This window comes from Giraffa tippelskirchi, chromosome 11 (genome assembly GCF_054371585.1).
Source record: "Giraffa tippelskirchi isolate mGirTip1 chromosome 11, T2T-mGirTip1v1.2.pri, whole genome shotgun sequence".
Classification (NCBI taxonomy): Eukaryota; Metazoa; Chordata; class Mammalia; order Artiodactyla; family Giraffidae; genus Giraffa; species Giraffa tippelskirchi.
In genome coordinates this window covers 97,947,091-97,972,682 of record NC_137285.1, presented here as the reverse complement: position 1 = coordinate 97,972,682, position 25,592 = coordinate 97,947,091, and the positions used below count along the sequence as shown (strand labels likewise).

The 25,592-nt window shown below is 46.1% G+C and overlaps 1 long non-coding RNA gene across 1 annotated transcript; it reads left to right on the top strand.

Annotated features, from left to right (window-relative positions):
* The first annotated feature begins 741 nt into the window (after nucleotides 1–741).
* Nucleotides 742–25,332, top strand: LOC145526830 (uncharacterized). Its single transcript, XR_014069219.1, has 3 exons — nucleotides 742–834; nucleotides 10,655–10,758; nucleotides 24,331–25,332. It is a non-coding gene; the product is annotated as an uncharacterized LOC145526830 (long non-coding RNA).
* The last annotated feature ends 260 nt before the right edge of the window (nucleotides 25,333–25,592 follow it).

Sequence of the window (25,592 nt, the reverse complement as noted above, 5' to 3'; positions counted from 1 at the left end):
TTGATCTTGCCTGCACTAGAGGGGAAAAAAATGTCCTGAAGGTCATTATTGGGTTAAGTGACAAAACTGGAAGACAGTCAATGAATTAGATAAAGGTATTGTGTTAATATTAAATTACTGAAGTTGGTAAGTTTCCTGTGGATTTATAGGAGAAAGAGAAAGTAAATGCTCCTATTTGGGGGAAGAAACACACTGAAATATTTCAGGGTAACAGGTCACAATGTATCCAGCTAATTATCATGTGGTTAAGAAAAAATATTATACATACACATACATACACACATACAGCAAGAGGTGACAAATAATAAAACAGATAAGTGTTAAAAGTAGAGGAATCTTAGTATATTTGGTACTGTTTTTTATTCTTGTAACATTTCTGCAAGTTTGAAATTATTTCCAAATTTTAAAAAATTTAAGAGACCTTTAGGCTGTAACCTACCTCCCCACAGGTCACCCCACCCCACCACCCCCACTCCCCACCCGGCTCCTTCAAGATAAGCCAGAAAGAAGAAACAAAGTCCTGGCTCTCTTAACTCCAAATCCAGTGAGGCACAAGAACCTTTGAATCTTTGATGTGGAACAGGGAAGTAAAGAAGAAGGGACCCACACACTCACACACAAAACTCTCTTCTTGACTTAAAACTCTTGAGGGTCTCCAGAAGCCAACTCCGGAAACTTAGCATGCAAAGCACCACCACGGAACAGCAGGCTGCCTAAGAAGGTCTGGTTGCTTAGCAACCCAGACTCATACTGGACAAGATAAAGCGGAGGCCCGCCCTCTGAGTCCCCAGGTTGGTGCATTCTGGAAAGAAAGCCTCTGCTAGCAAGCTTCAGGTGAGACTCTGGCCAAAACTGAATCTAGGTCTTGAGCCTCATATAACAACTTCCCTGGGTCTGAGGGCTTGAGCCAGGCACTAAGCCTGGGGATCTAGGGATTCAGCCTAGTGAACTGTGAAGTGAGTAGACTTTCAATAGAGTCACTTCAGTGCTCTGAGCCTTTTTCATTATAGGAAGCAGTTGGGATAGACCAGTGGTTTTCAAAATTGGCTCATTAGGATAACCTCATGAACTAGTAACCAACCCATTCTACTGCGAATGAGATCAGAATTTGGGGGATGGAGCCCAGGCACTGGTATTTTTTTTTTTTGAAAGCTCTTCAGATGATTCAAATGTACAGGCAATGTTAGGTCCAAGATGTCTCTTTTAGAGCTAATTACCTGGTACATATATGGGTGTCTTGATTTCTAGTCTCTTCTTCCCTCTTTTCTCTTTAAATGGAGTCCGTTAACTCCCACACTTTAGGCTCAGCTCTGCCCAGCCTATAGGACTATCCTTGACTGAGCCCAGGTCCCTCAATCTAAGCTCAGTCATCTTTGTTGCTGGCCCAGACAGACACTATCCAAGCTCTTTACTTCTCAAGGCTCAGACCTATCTGTGCCTGCCAAGAACCGTGAAGAGCCTGGGATTTTACAATACTTGCAAGGTGAGAAGTTAGCCTGCTGCATGTTCACGTATGCTGACAGAAGACATAATATTCCTGGGTCAAAGACAAAGGAGAGTTGATTACTTATAGCAATAGCAGTGTATCATTTTTGCATCAGTTTTCTGAGCCCCATTATCCACAGGGCACAAAGAAGGCAAGATAGTATCTACACACAAAGTAGATTGTATTATAGGATAGGAAGCCTGAGTTTAGGAAAGCCAGTTTTTATAATGGGCAATAAGCATACATGCCCTTTGCTCCAACAAGAGACACAGTTTCTGTCTTCCAAGCTGTTCACTATACAAACAACCTTGAAAAGATAGTCCAGTGCTCTGCCTGCAAGAGGTACAGAAATGTAACAGACCCATGGAGATTTGGCTCCGCAGATGGCGCTAGTCGTAAAGAACACGCCTGCCAATGCAGGAGACACAAGCAATGTGCGTTTGATTCCTGGGTGGGGGAAGACTCCCCTGGAGGAGGGTATGGAAACCCACTCCAGTATTCTTGCCTGGAGAATCCCATGGACAGAAGAGCCTGGTGGGCTACAGTCCATGAGGTCACAAAGAGTCAAACACAACTGAAGTGACTTAGCCTCCCGTCAGCAGCCCAGTTCTAACACCCTGTGCAAGAGCCTCTGACTCTTATGTTTAGGATCAGGGTTGCTGGCCTGCCCTTGCCTTTGTTAGATCTCTCAGAGCTGGTGTCCTACCCCTGAACCCCAGTTCTGCCACTGAGACCTGCTTCCCCAATGCCAACTACCTGTAGTCACCCACCTGAATTGCCCATCACTATGATCCTCCCCCAAGTAAAGAGAGTAATCCAAACTTTCCTTCCAGGAAAATGGGTCCTCAAGGCTCCGACCGATGGTGGGAACTCTCTGAACTGGGACACAACATGAGAATGGGGCAGAGCTGGCCTGAGGCTGCAGAGCAAAGAGTCACGGAAGATAGGAGAGCAACACCTAAACCAAAGCGAGGGTTGCAAACTACTCACATGATCTGAACTAGTAGCACTCAAACTTGAGAGCTTGGGTGCATCACACCCTCCTGGAGGACTTGTTAAAACACAGATGCTAGGCTCTGCCCCAAACATCTCTGATTGATAGGTCTAAGATAAGGCCCACAAAGATGCAAGTCTAACAGGCGGTGCTGATGTAGCCCTGGTCTAGACCAGTTCAAAGCACCTGAGCTGAGAAAGGAACCCAGATTAAGGGCGATGGAATGTCAAGTGGAAGCTTGAAGAGGAGAGGTTTAGGAGAACCTGAAGGACATTCTTTAGGCCTGCAATCCAGTTTTTATAAAAATTCCCTCAGCCTTGCCCTTGCCCCCTCAGCCTTGGACCCCAACGGGTACCCCTGCTTGACTTGCCACTCCCTAGGGTATGCAGAGCTCCTCCGTTCTGGACAGAGGTACTGAAAAGGGCCTTTCTCAGTAGCAGAGTGGAGAAATAGCTCCCTCCACCTTCTCGGGCATTCTGAACTCCAGCCCGCTCCACAGGACTCCCCACGGATGGGGAGAGAGCAGCAAGGTGACCACAGGCCTTGTCAGCTGGGCATCAGAGAGCTCCTCTCCCCAGGCAGTTTCCCTCAGGCAGAAACAGGCCAAGGTTGAGCCTAAAGACTGAATGTGCTCCCGAGGCCCTCCTAACCCTGTCTCCCAAAGTCGTGTCAGGAACAGCAGGCTGATAACCAGCAGCACTCCAGAGTTTCAGGTGATGTTGCCATGGTAACACTAGGGTCACTGCTTAGCAACAGGCCAGAGCTGCAGGAAGTTGCTAAGGTATTTTCACGTGTATTAAAGCAAATGGATGTTTATCTCAATCTTGAGTGTAAATACACTGTAGGGGGAAAAGAGAAAACATAAACACACAAACCACCTACCGATGTGCAGAGTTGCATGTCTGCTGATACCTGAGGCCTGGAGAATATGCCTTCTCTCTGGGGAAGACAGCCAGGTAGACCACATATGACCCAATGAACCACGTCCTCTCTACCCCAACAACACGGACCCACCTGACTTCCCACCCACGGAGGCTTAAGAATTTACTACCACCTAATTTCCAATATGGTTTCCAAATCTTTCTCCTTAATGGTTTTTGAGAAGCCATGTAGAGTAGGAATTACATGTGTGAACTCTAGAGTCAGGCCACCTGGGTCTAAAGTCCGTGGTTGTAAGAATTAAGGTAATACATGTAAGAAGGGTGCCTCGCATCCAGCAAGCACTCAATAAAGGTTACCTATTACTACTAAAATTATAATGATTACTTCCCCACCACACACCACACACATGCCAGCTCCAAGCTGTGATCTGGTCCCTGAATAAACTCCTGCCTCTGGGTCCTTGTTTACACCGGTCCTGGCCACCTGGGGTAGCTCCCCCTTCCTCTCCACCAGTCTCACGTGTGTGTGACCTGAGAGCAGGTCCCATCATATTCCTTCCTGAAAACCCCCTGACCACCCCAGGCCATGGTCGTCAGCTCCACTTGACCACATCCAAACCTCATGGTGTTCACTGTTTCTTCTGCCTCATCTTTAAGGTGTTTGTATCTTGTTTTCTGGACCAGAGTGTAACCTCTCTCCATCAAGACGCTTCTTGTGCATCTTCCCAGATCCTCTCTGCCTCGCCTGTCTCAGGCCCTTTACCGCTGTCCCACGTCCAGTGTCACCACAGTGATCAGCACTGCATGGACTTCACCAGCTTCTGGCTCCTGGGGCCACTTTGCTCAGCAAAGGAGACACACAATGGAAGCATGACTTGGGCTTCGCTGGTCTTAACATGTTCCCTGCCATTCAGAAGGAGCAGCCTAAAAGACACGGCAGAATGAGCAAATGTACCAGCTCAATGACAGTACTCCCAAGGGCTGGGGCACTGTCATCTGGAAGGTGGGATACACACTGGACCAGCATCCTATGTGGTGTCATGTCCCCAGCAGCCGTGGTGTAGAGTCTGGGAACAAAGGAGTGGACAGAGGACTTGCCTTCTCCCCACACCTCTCTCCCCAACTTGCAGAATCTATGCTCTGTCTGCAAACTAGACTCTGCCAGGTAAGAGTGCTGCTTGTCAGGGAGGACTCTTCTGCCATGCAGAGTGCCACTGGCCTTGAAGCTGAGACTATAACTTAGTGCTTTGATTTTCCCCATGCCAGCAGGTTTTCCAGGTGGCACGAGTGGTGAAGAACCTGCCTGCCAATGCAGGAGACACAGGAGATGCAGGTTCAATCCCTGAGTCAGGAAGATCCCCTGGAGTAGAAAATGGCAATCCACTCCAGTATTCTTGCCTGGAGAACCTCATGGATAGAGGAGCCTGGAGGGCTACAGTCCATAGGGTCACAAAGAGTCATACAGGACTGAAGCGACTTGGCACATGCCAGTGGACAGATGGACAGAGGCAGGAGTTACTATACTAGCGCGATTAATAACCCTGCTCCCCCAGAAAGAGCTAAGTTGTTGCTACACAATGGGTGCAGAGAGGATTAACTTCTAGAACCCAGGGCATTCATGGGGCTTTTCTAGGTGCAATGAAAACTATAAAAGAGTAACTGCAGGAACCTCAAGGTATTAAAGGCAAGGCAACTAAGGGCAATTAAGGGATAAATGTGGTCTTTGTTGCTCAGCTTGCCCACGAACCAGCAGCTGTGGGACCTGAGAACTCGCTGGACCTGCAGGATCCCAGGGGTCTCCCCAGACCTGTGAGTCAGATGCTGCATTCTAACACGCATTTTAATTCACACACACCTGCAAGTAGAGAAGCCTACGAGGGATCCCACCAGGGAGGCAACCTAGAACTTTTAGCTGAAGGTGAGAGAAATCTAGAATGAACAATGGCAGGGGGAAGGGGGGCAAATATTAATTATGTCTTCAAACCAGTGGCAGTAGTGGCAGGAACTGCAGATTCTTTGGTTTATTCTCTTTTCACAGAAAGTGGCTGGTTTCAGCCTCAATGCGGGATTGGTGGCTGATTGAATTTGTATTTTCCCCTTAGGGAAAAAGTGAGGGTATCTTGTTCTCCCAGAATTAGAGATTCATACCCTAGTGTGGGGGCTGGGAGAGCACTGAGGGCTGAGTGGTGTTGGTCTGAATCGTGTATCCATCTCCCAGATGCCCCTCAGATCTGATCAGCCCCACGTGTCTCAGGACACTTGCCCATGCCAGCTGTTGACTGTGTGTGGATGTACCCACCGGGCCCAGCTGCCTTTCCCAGACGATCCCCTTCCCATACTGGGTGGTGTGACCTGGCTTCCATGCTGGCCCTGGAAGGACCGTGTCCTGCAAACTAGTTAATTGCTCAGGGCAAAGTCTGGTGAAAAGGAATAAAAGCTGAAAAGCACCCTTTCTCCACGCCCATCTTCCCTTCCACAAACTGACCTGAGATTTAGCAGCTCCAATGGTCTCTCTGAAGATGGTGTCAGAGACTGAGCAGATATCGGTGCTTTGTATAAAGCCATGGCCAGCCTGGTAACATACCCTTGTGTTTCATCTTCTTCCTTCCCTGCCTGGCTCTCCCTTTCTTCTTCACTCCCACTTCCTTGGTTTTTTAACCCCGAAATAAAATGTTAGCAGGCTTTTGCCTCAGGCTCTGCTTTCTAGGGTTCCTAAGCTATGATGCTTTTAAGGGCAAAGATCATGTTTAATCCTTCCATCTCACTCAGCACATTGCCCAGGGTGAGAACTAAATATTTAATGCCAGTAGAGACCTAGAAGAGGACAGGAAAGACTGACGAAGATATGGGACATTCACATTTTGTACAGTTTGTAAGGAACTTCAACATCAGTAGTTAATGGATTCAGGGAATCTGAGGACCATGCCAGGAAGTTTGCTGTTTTGCCCAGCTTTGGTTTAACACCATCTTGTAAAAAAAAAAAAAAAAAAAATCCAACATTCACCAACTCTGCAACCACATATGCATTTGTTTTCCAAATATCATACTCATGGCAATGGGGTAATTTTTCCTCTGTCTGGTCCAATCTCCTGGCAAGTATCTGGCACAGTTTGAGCCATGGCTTGTCAGCTAACGGTGATGGCAAAATTGTCATCAGGAACATGTTTTTCCCTTCCTTCAAGTTCCCACTATTAACAGATGATGACAACTTTCAAGTGAACCGCTTTCCTAGGTTCTATTTTAGAACATGCCGGACCAGCCCCAGGCTCTGGCCTCTGACTTCTTCATGCTAAGTCTTGATCCCACAGGGGCTACCTAACATCCATTGCCTTGTGGTCCTGGACTCTCAGCTGACCCAGCTGTAGTCCACGCATCAGCCAGAGGAATCGGGCCAGGGTCAGTGGCTGCTGTTGTTACTAAAGCTCTCCCCCTCCCAGCTTAGGAGCACTAGACGCAGGGCTGGTAAGCAGGAAACCCTCAGGAGAGGGCAGCCACTATGACCCTGATGCTTGTTATTATGCTGTTCTTTACTGGAAGACTTCTGCCTGAAACTAAGGTTCATTTCATATGCCAGGGGCCTCCAAGATAAAGTAGAATTATGTAACTAAAGCTCTTTATCTGAAGAAATTAAAAAATACAATAAAATAGCTAACATGTACTAGGGTTTGCTGTGTTTCAGACCCTGTGTTAAGTGCTTTTCATCTATTATTTCATTTAATCCTAATTTAAGGGCTAGATACCATTATTAGCTCAAGTTAATACTTAGGCCATCTGATACAAAGAGCTGACTCATTGAAAATGACCCTCATGCTGGGAAAGATTAAAGGCAAAAGGAGAAGGGGGCGGCAGAGGATGAGATAGTTGGATAGCATCACCAACTCAATGGACATGAATTTGAGCAAACTCCAGGAGATAATGGAAGACAGAGGAGCCTGGGGTGCTGCAGTCCATGGGGTTGCAAAAAGTCAGACATGACTTAGCTGCTGCTGCTGCTGCTAAATCACTTCAGTCGTGTCCGACTCTGTGCGACCCCATAGACGGCAGCCCACCAGGCTCCACCGTCCGTGGTATTCTCCAGGCAAGAATACTGGAGTGGGTTGCCATTTCCTTCTCCAGTGCATGAAAGGGAAAAGTGGAAGTGAAGTCGCTCAGTCGTGTCCAACTCTTAGCGACCCCAGGGACTGCAGCCTACCAGGCTCCTCCGTCCATGGGATTTTCCAGGCAAGAGTACTGGAGTGGGGTGCCATTGCCTTCTCCAATGACTTAGCTACTGAACAACAAAAACAATCATTATTATCTCAAGTTTACAAATGAGGAAAGTGTGGCTCAGAAAAGTTTTAAAACTTTTCTAACCTACAGAGTGGGAGAACATATGTATCTGATAATGGACTTGTATCTAGAGTATATAAACTCATTACAGCTCAATAGTTTCAAAGGCAACTCAATTTAAAAATAGGCCAAAGATCTTTTTCCAAAGAAGATATAAAAATGGCCAAAGAAATGGCACATGAAAAGATGTTCAATGTCGTTTGTCATAAAAGAAATGCAAAGATGAGATGAGACGAGATGAGATGCCACTTCAAACCCACTAGGGTGGCTATGATCAAACAGATAAATATAAGAGTATGTAAGGATGTGGAAAAAATAGAACCCTTCAACATTGCTGGTGGAAATATGAAATGGTACAATTCCTTTGGAAAGCAGTCTGGCAGTTCCACAGTAAGATAAATATAGATTTAGCATGTGACCCAGCAATCCCACTCCAAGGAAAATAAAAACATATGTCCACACAAAACCTTCTACATGAATGTTCATAGCAGCATTATTCATAATATTCAAAAAGTAGAAACAATTCAAATGTCTATCAACTGATGAATGGATAAAAACTTGCCCCAAGTCACACAGGGCTTCTTTGGTGGCTCAGGTGGTAAAGAATCTGCCTGTAATGCAGGAGACCCGGGTTTGATCCCTGGGTTGGGAAGATCCCCTGAAGAAGGGAATGACTACCCACTCTAGTATTCAAAGTCCAGAATTCCATGGACAGAGAAGCCTGGCAGGCTATAGTCCATGGGGTTGTAAAGAGTCAGACACAACTGAGTAATTAATACTTTCACTTCACTTTCAAGTCACACAATCTCTTCTGAGTAAATGAAAATTAGACAGGACCCTTGATTGTCTATTGCCACAAGTATGATAATAGAGAAATGAATAGTAGTTGGTGGGGTGGGGGGAATAAGCTTAAGGCAGTAAATAAAAAGGTACTCCTGGAACATAAAGACATTCTCCCTGTATTTCCAAACAATTCATATGGGCCTGGCGTGCTATAGTTCATGGGGTTGCAAAGAGTTAGACATGACTTAGGGATTGATCAACAACACATATGGGAAATTATTTAAGGATCTAAGAGGAGATTCCTAACGACAATGTCATCTCCTGGTGGAAGTCAAATCATCAGACATTACAGCCACACCCCAAGCAGTGCACGCTGAGGAAACTCAGGATGAGGAAACACAGGATACTGGCCCCAGACAGCTGAGGTGCACTTTGATCAAAGGAACAATTTCAGTGGGCCCTGACCCTTGCATCTTCTCATACATCGAAAAGCACTAAATTCCTTGAGATTTCTGGTTTTCTTTAATTAACAGTAATCCCTGATGTTCTGACTACCTGGTCTTAGTTGCAAAAATTTCTACATATCCTGGCTCCCCACACCCATCCTTCCCTCTTCGGAGCAGTCTCTCAGAGTTATCAGAGATGCTGTATCCCAGGTGTAAGTCCTCAGTATGTCCACCGAATGAAACAAAACCCTCAACTTTTGGGTTGTGCTTTTATTTTTTTTTCCAAGTCAATAGTTTTGGCAGCTATGATAGGACTGGAACTCCCAATCATCTGATCTGAGCAGGGAAAAAGCGGGTTGTGTGGGTGAAGGAACATCATATCGGAAAACATGTGTCTTATGATCTCCAGGAATGTAGTGTGCACCTTTCAGGGAGAGTCTGGATTTCCTGTCATCCCAAGGCTTGATCCACTGCAAATATTCAACAACTTCTTAATAAATTTAATTGCACTTTATCTGTGCTCGGGGGCTTCCCAGGTGGCTTAGTGGTAAAGAATCCACCTGCCAATGCAGGAGACACGAGAGACTCCAGTTTGATCCCTGGGTCAGGAAGATCCCCTAAGTGGGAAATGGTAACCCACTCCAGTATTCTTGCCCAGAAAATTCCATGGACAGAGGAGCCTGGTGGGCTATAGTCCATGGGGTTGCAAAGAGTTGGACACGAGTGAGCACAGCACATGTACCCCTGTGCTGGGGTCAAGCAATCTCTTGGGGACCCATTCCCAGCACAATCATAGCACCTAACAATGCTTTGCACATAATGAACATTCAATAAATATTGGTGAAAGGAATGGATGGTTAAGTGAATAAGTACTTTTGAGTCTGGGGGACAGGCTATTGTACATTCGTGAGACATGAGTGAGAAAAATGAGGAACCAAGTTTAACTTCTAAGGGAAAAAATAAGGTAATTGACCATGCTTTAGCCCCAAAATAGTATCCTCCTTGTCCACCATCACCACCCCGAATGAGGCAGGACGTCTGGAACTGGGTTTTAAAGAGTTTCCAATTTATGATTGGTAATTTGGTAACAGAGAAATTTCTATCTAGAAGGTACCTTAGAGATCCTGAGTTATTGAAGAAAAGGAGCCTGAAAGAAGAGCTACCATTCTGCGGGAGTGTGACAAGTGGCTGTGTAATTTCTGAGGATAAGCTGAGCCCAGGCAGGGAGTTCACGCATCAACAGCAGTGCCTATAAAATCCAAGTTTAGGAAACTGACACCGTGTCTGTCACACATTATTTGAACTGATTACTGGTTCTGGATAATTCACTCCCCACCCTGCCAAAGTGTGGCTATATGACCCTGGTTTTGCTGGGAGGCATTACAAAGGAACAAGAAACCTTCCCGAAATGGCCAATGAAGAATGTGCAAATTTCACTGAGGTGAAGGGCCGGCAGAGACAAAGATTCAACTCCTTCCCCACAACTGCCCAAGGGAAATATTCCCAGGCCAGAACTTCAGAAACCTATTCACCTACAGCAAGCACCAGGATGATAAGGGCAAAACTGTTCCCCAAGGAGAACCACGTCCTTGGGCAGAGCAGTGGGGTGAATTAATTTCTAATAATGAGGCTGTAAGCTACAGTGTGTGTCTACAAAATAGGCATATTCATGAAGAGTAAATATGTCAACTAATTCAAGAGGCATGCTAAATCTCTATTGTTTTCTGAAGTTCAGGTTTCCTGGCTCTATAAAATGTGATGCATGCCTTCAATGTGTGCGGCAGAATCTATGTGATTGCAGAATGCCACATTAAACTCAGAGCTCCTGGGCTAATGAGGGTAAGTCCATTTTGCAGTAATGAATTGTTGGTAATAGCCCATCATGGAACAGATGTCTCATCTGTCATTGAACCGAGACTCCGACCCTCCAGATAATAAGAGAGCGTGTGGAGATGACACAGCCTGGGGAGGGGTCCTCATCTCTGGACTCCAGAGTGGAGCCAGCCCCATGAGAAGAATCAGTCGGTGCTGGTGCCTACACAGTGTGATTGGAGGCCTCCCAAATCCTCCCTGACTCAAAATATGTCCCCACCCACCTGCCACAGGGCTTAAAAAATCCTCCTTTGCATTGTCTATTAAAATGTAAATATGTCACCTGGAAGAAGCAACACATTAAATTAGCATCCATTATCATTCATTTTTACATTAGGGAGAGCTGGGCCCTGCAGGGATGGAGGAGGACAGGGAGTCATCACGAAGGGTGATGTAGAAGGTCCCTTAGCAGGTGTCAGGACCAGGGACAGGGCCAGGCTGGGCCCACAGGACACGCCACCCAGCCAGCCCTTGCTCCATCCACACTACTGATATTGTGGGTGTTTTATGTATACATTTCCCCAATTATGTGAGCAACTCAAAGGAGGAAACAGAACTTATCTTCATAAACTGCCAGAACCTGGCACATAAAATTTAGAAAACATTTACCTCTCTAATAAATATTTATTGATAATTGAATTTTATCCTCATAACACCCTGAGGAAATCAGAGGAGGTATTATTACCATTTTGCAGATGAGGAAACTGTCTTGTGGAGGCCCAAACACATGGGATTGAGGAGGAGCAAGCTCTGGATACACAGAGAGGCAAAGAATACACACTTCATCTAAGTAGAGGAGGACACACAGGAGAGGCTGTTCAGTCGCTAAGTCATGTCCAACTCTTTGTGACCCCAGGAAGCACTCCAGGCTTCCCTGCCTATCACTCTTTCCTGGAGTTTGCTCAAATTCATGTCCATTGAGTTGGTGATGCTAACCAACCATCTCATTCTCTGTCGCCCCCTTCTCTCCTGCCCTGTCTTTCCCAGCATCAGGGTCTTTTCCAATGAATTGGCTCTTTGCATCAGGTGGCCAAAGTCTTGGAGCTTCAGCATCAGTCCCTCCAATGAATATTTAGGGTTGATTTCCTTTGGGATTGACTGGTTTGACCTCCTTGCACTCCAAAGGAGTCTTCTGCAACCCAGCAACTCAAAAAGCATCAATTCTTCAGTGCTTAGCCTTGTTTATGGTCCAACTATCACATCCATACATGCTGCTGCTGCTGCTGCTAAGTCGCTTCAGTCGTGTCCGACTGTGTGCGACCCCATAGACGGCAGCCCACCAGGCTCCGCTGTCCCTGGGATCCTCCAGGCAGGAACACTGGAGTGGGTTGCCATTTCCATCTCCAGTGCATGAAAGGAAAAGTGAAAGTGAAGTCGCTCAGTCGTGTCCAACTCTTAGCGACCCCATGGACTGCAGCCTACCAGATTCTTCCGTCCATGGGATTTTCCAGGCAAGAGTACTGGAATGGGTTGCCATTGCCTTCTTTGCATCCATACATGACTACTGGAAAAACCATAGCTTTGATGACTACTGGAAAAACCATAGCTTTGAATATGTGGACCTTTGTTGGCAAAGTGATGTCTCTGCTTTTTAATATGCTGTCTATGTTTGTCATAGAGGGGAATAAACTATGGTCAAAGTTTGAATGCCTTTGAACATCAACCTGAGAGTTTTAAATGTTATTCTGGGAAGCTTGGAAAGCTTGTTTAGGGATTGGGAATGCAGGAACCAGAAGACAGCGAAATATGCCAAGTGATATTTTAGTAAGATGATTGGCATGTAGGAACATAGGAGGAGTTAGAGAATCAGGAAACTAAAAACTAGTAAAGGGATTCTTTGTGTGAAGAGGCCACACATTTGGGAGACTTTCTGACAAGAAGCAGAGCAGCTTTAGTGACTGATGAATGAGAAGTTGTGAGAGATAAGGGCAAGGAGAGACACTGACTAGATTTCAAACCCACTCAACTGAATCAACTGCCATAGGATATCCAGATAAGAAGCATGCTTTTGACCAAGGATGGTCAATTCCACTGTAAACACCTTGAAAGATTTGGGTGACACTACTTTCTTCCAAGTTTCACTGGCTGAAAGTGAAAATGTTAGTCACTCAGTCGTGACCAACTCTTTGCAACCTTGATTCATGGACCTAACATTCCAGGTTCCTATGCAATACTGTTCTTTACAGCTTCGGACTTTACTTTCACCACCAGACACATTCCACAACTGGGCATCGTGTCCACTTTGACTCAGCCTCTTCATTCCTTCTGGAGTTATTTCTCCACTCTTTTCCAGTAGCATATTGAGCACCTACCAGCCTGGGGAGTTCATCTTTCAGTGTCGTATCTTTTTTGCCTGTTCATACTGTTCGTGGGGTTCTCAAGGTAAAAATGCTGAAGTGGTTTGCCATTCCCTTCTCCAGTGGACCGCATTCTGTCAGATCTCTCCACCATGACCAGTTCGTCTTGGGTGGCCCTACATGGCATGGCTCATAGTTTCACTGAGTTAGACAAGGCTGTGGTCCATGTGATCAGTTTGGCTAGTTTCCTGTGATTGTGGTTTTCATTCTGTCTGCCCTCTGAGGGATGAGGATAAGAGGCTTGTAGAAACTTCCTGATGGGAGGAACTGGCTGTGGGGAAAACTGGGTCTTGCTCTGGTGGGCAGGGCCATGCTCAGTAAATCTTTAATCCAATTTTCTGCTGATCCATGGGGCTGTGTTCCCTCTCTGTAGTTTGGCCTGAGGCCAAACTATGGTAGGGATAATGGCGCCAAGGGCGACCTCCTTCAAAAGGACTTATGCCAGCATGCAGTTGCTCCCATGACTGATGCAGTCAGTGCCCCTGACCCCGTGACAGGCCACTATCAACCCGCGCCTTCACCAGAGACTCCCAAACACTCACAGGCAAATCTGGCTCAGTCTCTTGTGGGGTCACTGTGCCTTTTTCCTGGGTCCTGATACACACAAAGTTTTGTTTGTACCCTCCAACAGTCTGTCTCCCCAGCCCTGTGGAAGTTCTGTAATCGAATCCCACTGGCCTTCCAAGTCAAATTCCCTGGGGGTTCTCAGTCCCTTTGCCAGATCTCCAGGTTGGGAAATCTGTTGTGAGCCTGTTGCAACAGTGGGAGAACTTCTTTGGTATAATTTTTCTCCAGTTTGTGGCTCGTCTGCTTGGTAGTTCTCTATGGTGATCTCCTCCAAGAGGATTTATGTCACACTCTGTGCCTCCCAGGTCTGCCGTGGCCAGAGCCCCTGTCCCCATGGCAGGTCACTGCTGACCCGTGCCTCTACAGGAGACACTCAAACACACAAAGGCAGGTCTGGCCCAGTCTCTTGTGGACTCTTTGTGACCCCATGGACTGTAGCCCGCCAGGCTCCTCTGTCCATGGAGTTCTCTAGGCAAGAATCCTGGAGCAGGTTGCCATTCCCTTCTCCAGGGGATCTTCCCCAACCAGGGATTGATCCCAGGTCCCCTACACTGCAGACAGATTCTTTATCATCTGAGTCACTAGGGAGACCCAAATATGTTGAGAAAGGTGACAAAGAAACACCCAAGTAAAGATGTCTGGGGACATTTGGTGTCAAAACTATCAAAGAGATTTAGTGGAAGCTAAATAAATTTAGATGCAATCTCTGAGAAAGGAGACTAGGAGTCCAAGTCAGAACCTCCCCAAGTGCAGCAGACAGAGTTGGCTAGTGTAGTCACACCTGAAGCCAAATGAGACAGTTCCAGAAAGGTGGGCGTGACAGTGCTGCAGAAAGGCAGGGAGGGTGAAGGGAAGTGCTATCGGCCTTTAGGAACCGGCTCTCTCTGGTTCTCTTCAAGAAGACAGTTCAGCAGTGGAAAGGGCAGGAAATGTAAATGGCTTAGCGGGCAGCAAGGAGAGGGAGCCCTGAGGAGGATAGAAAGAGTTTTATCAACTGTGGCAGAAACAGCAGAGCTGGAGGCTGTTTATCTCCTTTCAGTTTAGGGAGAGCTAAGCCTGTGTTTTATGTGGAAAGGAAGGAGCCAGTGCAGAGATTGAAATATGAAAGACAGAGTAGGAGACGTTGGTGGAGGCAAGATGTGGGAGCTGCAGGAGGAGGGATTGAGAGGAGGAGACTGGGGGAGGGGCTGAGAGAGAGAGCAGGTGGGAATCTAGCCTGAAGGGAGGGCAAGGAACAAGCAGGGAGGCAAGTCCAAGAGATCATTTACAGGAAAAAACAGAAAAATAAGTTCCCCAAGTTCAGTCTGGCAAAGAAAAGAAAGTAGATTTCCCAGGGAATGAGAGAGGGTCCCAGATGGCAAAGGACTGGACTCATATGTTGCCAAGGTTTGCCCAGAGTAGAAGAGGAGTCAAATCATTTCTAAAGTTAGAATCTCATCTCTATATTGCTAACTGTTCAAACAATGAAGTCAGCACCTAGAATTACAAGGTCATGAACACCAGTGCAAGAGAGGTCCTGAGACATCACCTGATTCAGCCTTCTTAAAGCTGTGCACTTCAGACTGGGACTTGAACCCACAGTCTTTTAATTGAGATCACACACCTGGTGTCAGGATTTAATGAAGCGCAGGCTCTTGATACATCATCACAGAAAGAATTCAGCGAGAGATAAAGTGATAGGTAAGAAGTATAATTATTTAGAGAAATACACTGGCAGAAAGAGTGTGGGCCATCTCAGAAGCGTGAGGCCTCGAAATATGGGGTAGTTTATTTTTACAGACTGGATGATTTCATAGGCTAATGAGTGGGAGAATTATTCCAACTATTTCGGGGAAGGGGAGGGGATTTCCAGGAATTGGACCACCACCCAAAATTTATTCTAGCTAGTATTATATTTCCGAGTATTTGTATAAGTGCTTAAGTTCATTTAAGCCAATTAAATAGAGCTCTTTTATGAACTTATTTTGGTAATACCATATATTTACAACATGTATAGATACATACAACACACAAATAAATACCAAGGCCTCACAGTTCCCATTTCAAAATTTCAACCCTGAGTCAAGTATAACAATATAAAATCCATCAGTTACATTCTCATTTCACCAACCAAAAAATCAAGGCACAGAGAGGTGACATAAATTAACCAAGATCACACAACTAGTTAAAACTAAACCTGAACCAGAATCTAGGACTCCTAATTCCTGGTCAAGTGTAATTTCCACCAAATAGCAGCTCTGTGTGCTGGATTTCCTGGAATAATTCCAATCATACACAATTTATTCCTATAACGATAGTAATTATATTAAACATATAACAACATGTGATTTCATTTTGGTAACTTCAAATGAGTTTTCACATTAAAATTTTGAAAAAAAAGCAATAAATCAGGAAAAGCAAGTCTTTTGTCAGATAACGTTTCCCAATTTTTGGCTCTGCAATTATAGCCACTGCAATTACACAGCAGAGTTATTAGGAGCACAGCTCTGGAGTTGCAGAGGCCCTGCTGGGATTCCAGGCAAGCCCACCACTTACTACTTGGGTGACATTGAATGAGACAATTGACCTCCACTGGGAGACAGCCTCAGACCTCCCAAGGTGGCAAGGAAGGGAGGCAGACAGCAGCAATCAACCATGCTGTCATCACTGGCCTTAGCATGGGAGAAAAGTGGGGATGAAACCCAGAGAGGGATGCAGGCAAAGCTGCGACTAATAACATTTTCCCTCTGGAATAATCCCTGTGTTTCAGCCAGAGATGATTTGGAGGCTTTTTGAGAGGCAGACCTGAAGAGAAAATGTAATTACTTTTTCCTGCACTTGAATTTCAAGGCGGTGTCCTTTCAGAATAAAAAAGGCACTTAAAGGGTGGACGGGAGGTGGCAGGGAGAGAAGTGAAGGATGGAGAAGGATCATTCATGCTGAAGCCTGTGACATTTCGCCAAAGTGACTCCTTTTGGGAGCAGCTGGTACAAATGTCATTCAGCTGAGACAGCAGGAAACAAGAAAGAGCAGTAGACTCTGCAGGAAATAACATGATCCATTCCTCTCTCTCCAACCACTCCCCTCCCCACAAACCCTGCCTCTCTGGGGAGAAGTCAGAACCAGGCACTGAGCTGAGGTCACTGGCCTTGAGCTGGCTGCAGACATCTCGTAGCTTTCACTGCAGTCACAATGGAGTGCACATCCAACCGCAGGAGAGTGGCCCCCACAGCAGAGCCCTGGGGGTCTCTGTCCAGAGAAAGCACAGCCCTGAACCCCACTTCTCCTGTGTGGACCAGTGGGCCAGGAGAGATGGTGCCATGTAGTCAACTTCACCAGAGCAACCCAGGAGAAATGCAGCTGTTGATGACTAGAGAGTAAGTGTGAGGGTCTAGAGCTGGCAACCATGGGGTTCCTAGAATCCATTGATCATCTAGGGAATGAAAGAAGGAAGGAGAAGAAAAGAGCTAAGCCAATCCAGGGTTGAATCCAGCCTTTCCACCTACCAAGTGACCTTAGCAAATTAGTTAACCTCTGTGCCTCAGTTTCCTCATCTGATAAAAGGGGAAAATACAGGAGACCCTTATTTGATCCCTGGGTCAGGAAGATACCCTGGAGAAGGGAATGGCTACCCACTTCAGTATTCTTGCCTGGAGAATCCCATGGACAGAGGAGCTTGGTGGGCTACAGTTCAAGGGATTGCAAAGAGTCAGGTATGATTGAGTGACTGACACTTTCACAGTTCATGGGGATGCTGAGAAGATGAAGTATATGCATGTCAAAAGTGCCTAGGTAAGCAAGTGCCCAACAGATGATCTTACATACATGTATGGATTATTAAGGAAGCATCAAATTCATGCACACGGACAATAGAAGCACAGGTCCCTGGGAGAGGTCTCAAAGTCATTGTGCAGGAGGATGGACATTCATAAAACTCAACAAGGCGTGATGAGATTGTTCTTTCAGGCTACTGATGTTCCCAGACAGTTGCTACATATCTCTAGAGATATGTAAATATCGACATATATCTCTGAAGAGACCTTCAGAACTAATGGATTCTTCTGGAGCCTGAGATATTTGATGCACTGGCAAAACCACTTGTTAAAAATTTCTTTTTGCTCTATTTTTAAGTTAGTTACAATACATGATTTATGCCTCCATGTACTTGCCAAAAATATTTGCTGCAACTCTCTACTGATGTGAAATCTACATGGTACCATAATATTTGGTACACAGTAAGTAGATACTTGGGCTTCCCTGGTAGCTCAGCTGGTATAGAATCCCCTACAATGCAGGAGACCCCGGTTCAATTCCTGGGTCGGGAAGATCCCTTGGAGAAGGGAATGGCAACCGACTTCGGTATTCTTGCCTGGAGAATCCCCATGGACAGAGGAGCCTGGTGGGCTGTAGTCCATGGGGTTGTAAAGAGTCAAACACAACTGAGTGACTAAACACAGCACAGCAAGTAGACACTTGGGATTTCCTGGTGGCTCAGCAGTAAAGAATCCGCCTGCCAATGCAGCAGATGTGGGTTTGATCCCTGGGTCAGGAAGATCCGTTGGAGAAAGGAAATGACAATCCACTCCAATATTCTTGCCTGAGAAATCCCATGGACAGAGGAGCCTGGCGGGCTACGGTCCATGGGATCACAGAAGAGTTGGACATGACTGAGCGACTAAACAACGAACAGCAGAGTAGACACTTAATACTGAGTGGGTTCTTGATGCCCTTGTCAGGGGTGATCTGAACGGGCTTTCTAAATACTGATCTGGGAGGGTCCCACCCATTCTAGAAACTGGTTGTGTCCAGTACAAACCAAGGCCTTGAAACAAAGATATAAGGCTGGTTCCTATGACAACTCTAGCTGATAAATTTAAAGACAAACCCTTGGAAAAGATTGAGCTTAGAGCAAGTTTTCAGCAAACATCAACAAAAAAGTCACAAGCAAGAGAAAGTCAGATGGAGAGAAAACTCAGTGAACAAGCTGGAAATGAGAGTTTCTTTGTTCTAGCAAATACAGATGATTCATATTGTTCTGATTTAAGAGCAGAGAAGAAAACTTGCTCAAACAACTAAGATTCTCTCTTTGATTTTCAGAAAGTAGTCGTTCATTGAATCTCACCTGTCAGAGGCTCCCCACTAATGTGAAATGATACACAACATGTAGGCTCTGTCTCCCAGCAGAACAAGATTCAAATCCTAGCCCTAAGACTTTCTGTGTACACTTGAGTGAGTTGCTTAACCTTCCTGGACCAAGTGTTTCTCATCTGCAAATGAAAATAATAAATGGCCAAAAGCTCCAAAGCTATGTTCACAGTCCGAAAGGGTTTAAATTATAACAGGAAAATTTAGGGTGGATCAAAAGATACTTCTTACTCAAGGCTCCAATGATTCGGCTTTGTTTGATATCTGTTTTTTTTTCATTATGTGTTTTGGTTTTTAATAAGAAGCTCTATTTTTTTAAAGGAAGATCTTTTAGTTTCAGTTAAATGTATCTTTGGGAAGTAAGCTCTTGGGACCTTAAGACAATGACCAAGGTTTCCTAATTGAAACTAAAATACCTAGGAGGGAATAAGCTGGCAAATGAGAGCTAAGACCTGAAGTCCCCCAATAGTGGAATGCATTCTCTCCTTATAAAGTTAATTTCTTGTGGCTCCTCTAGGCATCTTCAGGGATGCTGAGAGATGTAAAGAAGGATTCCCTAATTTCAAGGAAGGTTGACTAGCGGGTTCTTATCTATACTTTTGTTCACTTTTAATACTTAGAAAAGCACATCCCTGAGTGGCCAAGGAGTCACCCACAGCACACAGAAAGCTGGAAAGGGAACCCAGCTATGTTTTCCTGCAAATTAGGTGCTGTGACAACTCAGCCGCTGAAACATACAGATATAGTATCTGCGCTTAATTAACCACTTGGAGAAAGCAAACGCTAATAATTGATTGAAGCATGAATGAGGCATTGGGAAAATATCCAGCAGAGCTCTGCCTACCAGTTTTCCCTTTGGGCAGTGATTAGCATTCCACAGCTCCCCAAAGAAACTTCTACAGAAAGTCTCAGCTCCCAGGAGGCACTGTCCTTGACCGTGAGGAGGGAAACAGATGAGGATGTAGTTCTTTGTCGCTCTAATTATCCACAGGTGATAACCCTGAGCTTCTCTGGGTTGTGAAGACTGAACGTATCGCAGCAGGCATGCTTCCCTGACCCGTTTACCAAAGAAGCAGCAAGGCTAGGAGCTGTGAGTGGGTCCAGACCAGAGTGGCAAGGGACAAGCTATCCTCCCATTAGGGGGTTTTGAGCCACCAGACCCAACCTTGCTCAAAGCATCTGTGGCAAAGCAGGAGGCTTTATGGGGCCTCTGGAAGCCCAACAGGAGGATCACAGCACAGACTTCCAGGACGTGAGAACAAGGACATGCCCTCCTTGCTGACATCTCTTCTTCTGAGAAGCCATTCCTGGCTTGTTACTTGGCGTCTGCAAAGACTAAACAGTCAACCAGGAAATAGCGAGAAACCATGTGGCCTGAGTTGCCCATCATGAACTGGTGGCTATCTGATCCTCCAAATCAATAAAGTTGATCAAAACAGCATTCTATCACCAAAAGGCAGGAGCCCATTCAAGCACATTCAGGCTGGAATCCCAGTGAGACAGCTGGAGCCCCAAATGAGAAGAGACTGTTGCTGGAGACACCGGTGAAGGTCACTGTAACCCCTCAAGCCCAGGATCTCCGGGCAGTATAGTCCTTTTATGGCTGGCAAGTTATCTAGGACCAACATTCCTCATATTAAAAAATAGAGCAGAGCTTCTTAGCTGCAGGCAGTTTTTCTCCGGAAGTTTGAGGACATTTTTGAGTGTCACAACTAGGGGGCGCTATAGGCACCTAGTGGGTAGTGGCCAGGGATGCCGTAACAGCCTACAGAACCTCCTGCAGCTTAACGAAGGATTGTCTGACCCAAAATGTCAAGAGTGGCAGGGCTGAGGAACATTGTTGTAGAGGAAAGGAAGAAGAGAAGATAAAGGAAATCAGTGGTTACTGAGTCATGTCTGACTCTTTCTGAGCAACTAAGCACAGTGCAGTGATTATCATATATTTGACCAAAAATGTGCACAGATATAAACTTTCTCGTTTCTATAATTCATGACAAGGTCATAGTTGATATTTTTTTACTGCCCACCCATATTTCTTCTGTGTATGTGTTCTTATTCCTGGGCATACAGATCGTGCTTCCCTTAGAACTTCAAAGGAGTTTTATAGCCAGAAAGAGTTTGAGTCCGTGCTGTTGTAGTTGTAATACTTATATCTCCCTCCTCTTGCCCCAGACCCCAACTCAGGGGACAACAGGCCTGGGATGTTCACAAGAATGCTTCTTCTCCCTCCCTCCAATCTGATCTAGAGATTCCAGAGGGGTGTATTTTTGGCTCAAGGTCATTTTAATTTATACAAAAAATAAGCATATTTTTACATGTGACTGTATTCCTACTCCATGTCTATGAATTCAGTATTAGAATAACTTCTTGCATTCGTTAAATCGATAAATATTTATTGAGCACCTACAATGTGTGAGATACTATGCCAGTGGGTGTTACAGCGATAAAGAGACCAACTTTCTACCCATCTTCACAGGGCTCAGGGACTATGGGTCTATGCTCACCATTATCATTTTGTAGGCTTGTTGAAATGGGAGGCCAGAAGAACTAAGATCTCTTCTAATTCTTTCCCGGGGAATCTGTAGCTCCCTCAGGTCCTCTCCTGCCCTGGGCCTAAACTGCCCGAACCTATGGGTCGGGGGAAGCATTGTGCACCATCCCATTGTCTTGAGAGTCTGCCTTCTACAACTTTCCCACCATCTTTACCTGGATTATGTGTTGTCCTCCTATTCTCTGCTAACCTATGTAGACTCCAAAGAATGTACTGAGAAAGGGCCAAATGCACACACTTAAAATGGAAACAAAAACGCCAACATCCTTCAAGAAGCCAGAACACCCTTGCTATAACTTGGAGAAGGTCTAACCTAATATTCCTCTGTTGCCACTACAGGTGCAACAACTTTTCTTTTGAGGGGCCTTGGACTGTTCCCTTTGCAAGCTTCTAGCATGCATCAAGGCTGAGTGGGCTGCTGGCCTTCAGTTTGTTTGGAATATCTAGTGACTCATAGGGGCAACCTGCCAGAAGCCCTACCCCATGAGGGTCTGAGGAGCCCTCTGGGTTTGAAGAGCCCACTGGGAAAGGATAACAGGAGGATAGGGAAGAGCTTCACTGGAAGTCACCTTAAATGGGAGACATCTACAGGGTTGGGGCAGGGGGGCGCTTACACTTGCTTATTGGTTCAACTTCCACTGCTTTACACCTGGTTATTACCCACTAGGGTTCCAGCGCCCATGGTTTTTAACTAGTAGTGAATGTCGTGATGCGGCATCGTGCCTTTCACTCGACTCTATCCCCTTGTGATTAGGATGTACTCAAAATTTTGCAGTTTTCTACTTTTCTTATATTCACATATTTATTATTTATTCAGGAAATTTTATTAAGCATTTACTCTATACTAGACACTCTTTTAGGCACTTGGGCCACTTGGAGTCTAAATTCATAGAGAAAGCAGTGACAGAAAATAAACGAATGAACAGAGATACAAATACACTCAAACAAGTAAGGAATAGAGAGTGATGGGGACAGGGAGCCGGGTTACACAGAGGCCAGGATTGTCTCAGGCTGTTGTGGGATTGAGTGAGAATTACAGCATATCTGTAGGCCAGGAGAAAAGAACTAATCAATCACACAGGAGAGAAGGAATAAAGGAGAACACAGCATCCTTGGGTGGGCAAGAGAGAAGGGGGTCTACTCTATAGGTGGAGGTGTCAACCCTCCATCAAGCAGGGATTTCTCATTCTCGCTACAGGAGGGAGGCAGAGCGGAAGGCTCCACGCAGGGCTGAGTTCAGGTCTCTCAGAAGCAAGCGGGTTCATGGATTTGGTGCTGGAAAGATACAGTTCTGCTCTGATTTCTTTACTTTTTCCTTGGAAAAATGAAAGGTGGGTTTTGTCACTGAACAAGATGGAGAAAGGTTTTCGGACATTAAGGAAAAAGTGAGCAAGAGGCAGGAAGAATCTTACAGACTCAAAGGGTAAATTCTTAAGACCACGTAGCAGGAACACCAGCAGGAGCTGAGGATCCACTTGATCTTAGAGGTGTCCATTTCATGCACACTGGTTTTCAGCCCCTCTTCACCACACACAGGCAAGGTGATCAGGCCCGGCTTGGGTTGAAGAGTGTTGATGTAAAGAGGGGCTGATGTGGAAGGGAGTTCAAGATGCAACCAAGTCCTGGGAGTTGAGCCCAGGTCCTCCAACCCTCCACCCTCACCACAAGTTCCCTCAGGACATTTTAAATTTCTGGTCTAACAACCTCAGCGGAGGCTGGTCAGAGAAGCTCTTATTACATTGAACATCAAAAGGGAAGGGGTTGGGGTCAAGGTCTCTTTTCCCTGGAAGCTCCTCAACTCTTAATGCACCCATAGCTTTCCCAGGGGACAGATCTGCCCACCAAGGAGGATAAGAAAGGATGAACACTGCCAAGTCACAAAGGCTGGGTTGTCCCCCAGCCCCAAGCAGATAGGTGGCCCAGGTAACCAAGAGTTGCTCTGTGGCCTCTTCCTCTTCCCCCCACCCTGTCTAAGACACTGGGCTGGGCTGGGGGCACTGCGCTAGCAGGTGGAAGCATGAGCTCATGAAAAGTAAATGGTCCATTTGTTCCCCCATCTGGTAGAACTCACAGAAACCTGGGTTGCACTCTTCATTTCAACCGCATTCAACAAAACAACCCAGCCATTCTGCAATTTAATAAAAATGACTTGGGCCTTGGCTTAAAGACATTGCTACTCATGTGCAGAAAAGAATCAGAAGAACTGGTGCAGAGACAGATAAGGCTTGATTTTGACAGAGGAGATTAAACAGATGTGGAGATCAGGGGACAACCACATAAAGAATTTCCTGCATGTGTGTGATTGATAGGCTGCTCCCTGAAACATCTCCTGCATCGGAGCTGGCTCTGGGATCCCTGCTCTTCGCTCTGCATCCACTTCATTCCAGAACCTGACAGTCAGTGCCCTCAGGCCATCCCTGCTGTTGGGGGACCACACAGCCCCCTCTCCTCCCCTCCCCTCCCCTAGTCAAAATCCATCTCCATTTCTTCCAAGCATTCATAGGAGACTAGTGCTAACTTGATAAATTAATGTAAACTAATGCAAATTATGGCTTAATCTGTTGCTCTTCCCAGACAACATTTACATTTTTTAAAGTAGCATTGGTTCCTTAAATCTAAGGGGATGGGTTTTGTAGAAATGACAAGCATTGTGGCAGGCAGAGAGGGAAGAGTGTGGAAAACAGTACAACCTTCTAGGCCCCTCTGGTATCAGATGTGGAAGGTCCCATCTGCTCCTTCTGATCATCAGGACCTCATCGATCAAGAGGCACCAATGTCAAACCTCTATCCAAAACCAGGAGATATCTATCTTAAGAAAAATATACTTAAAATGCATTTGGCTATTGCTTGTTTTACTCTAATATATGCAAATGAAGAGTCTTCTGTGCAATCAAAATAAATCTATGATGGTGGCTTGCCTAATTTCCTCTTCTGCACCAGGTAATGTGAGCTTCCTGAGGACAGAAGAGAGAAGAGGAGGCACCTGCCCACTGCTGTCACAGGAGACCTCTGTCTTGGACTGGCAGCCCTGCCCAGGCCACTACCAGGACTTTCTGTGCTGCTCTGGGTACCAAGCAGGAAGGTATCAGGTGTGGCCTGCTCCAGTTGCCTCTGTGCTCCTGGAAGAAGCAGAGGGGAGACAAGGCACTAGAGAACCCAGATACATAAAGAAGTTCTGGCCTGTACCATGTAGGTCCCACCTCACAAAGAATCTCGGTGGGTCTATGTGAGTCTGTGCATCAGGGAACCCACCTTGTCGACATCAAGGTCTATCACAAGAAGCCCTAAGCCTGGTATAGGCTGGTAGCCAAGGCACAAACAACAGCTTACCCCATTTCTCTCTGCTTTATGGCCTGTGGATGAAAAAAAAAATCCAGTGCTTTGCTTTTCCAGGCCCTCACCAACTGCCCTCCCAACCCAGAAAGGAGAGAGGCTGAGCCCTGCTACTCCAGAGGAAGCAGACATGAGGCAAAGGCCACGTTACTGCCATGGATAGCCTGACAACCCAGACTGAGCAGCAGGCAGGGAGGCAGCTGCTCATGTAATGAATGTCCACCACGGCTCACAGGAACCACGGTGGCCTTCATAAACGCTCACCTATTCATCCACCCATCATGCAGTCACTGGTTACTTTTTTTGCTAGAGGAACCAGCCAGCAGCCCAGCCCCAAAAAAGGCAACTGATGACTCCCAGGAGAGGTGAGACACACAAGCCCTCCATTGGATGTGTCCCCTCCTCACCTGTGAGCTGGGACATGGTGTTCTATGAGGAAGGTGTTTGTCTTTGGGATTAAGGCAGAGCCCAGCCTTTGATGACAAAGTAAATGTCTGCTACTTGGTTGCCACTCAGTGATGGGAACCAGAGGCCCATCACTGTCCCCACCCCCAGGCCAGTTGCCTTGTTCCTTCTTCAAATACAATGCTCCCTGAATTTAACCTTCCACTAAATGTCTCCATGCTTCTGGAACTTCAACCACAGCCCCCTCTGCTCTCAGGCAGACACTGCCACTGTGCAAATGCAGTTTAAATCATTACACACATTTTTTTCCCCCTGTGTTTTCTCAAGCTGGTACTGTCTTCCCATCTTGACTATTTTTCAAGGCCCCCTTTCTGTTTGGCTTGCCTTCCTTTCTCTCCAAATCAGCCTGGCACACGGAGGTTCCTGCCAGCGCACAGCTCCTCTGAGGGCTCTTCTCCCTGCAC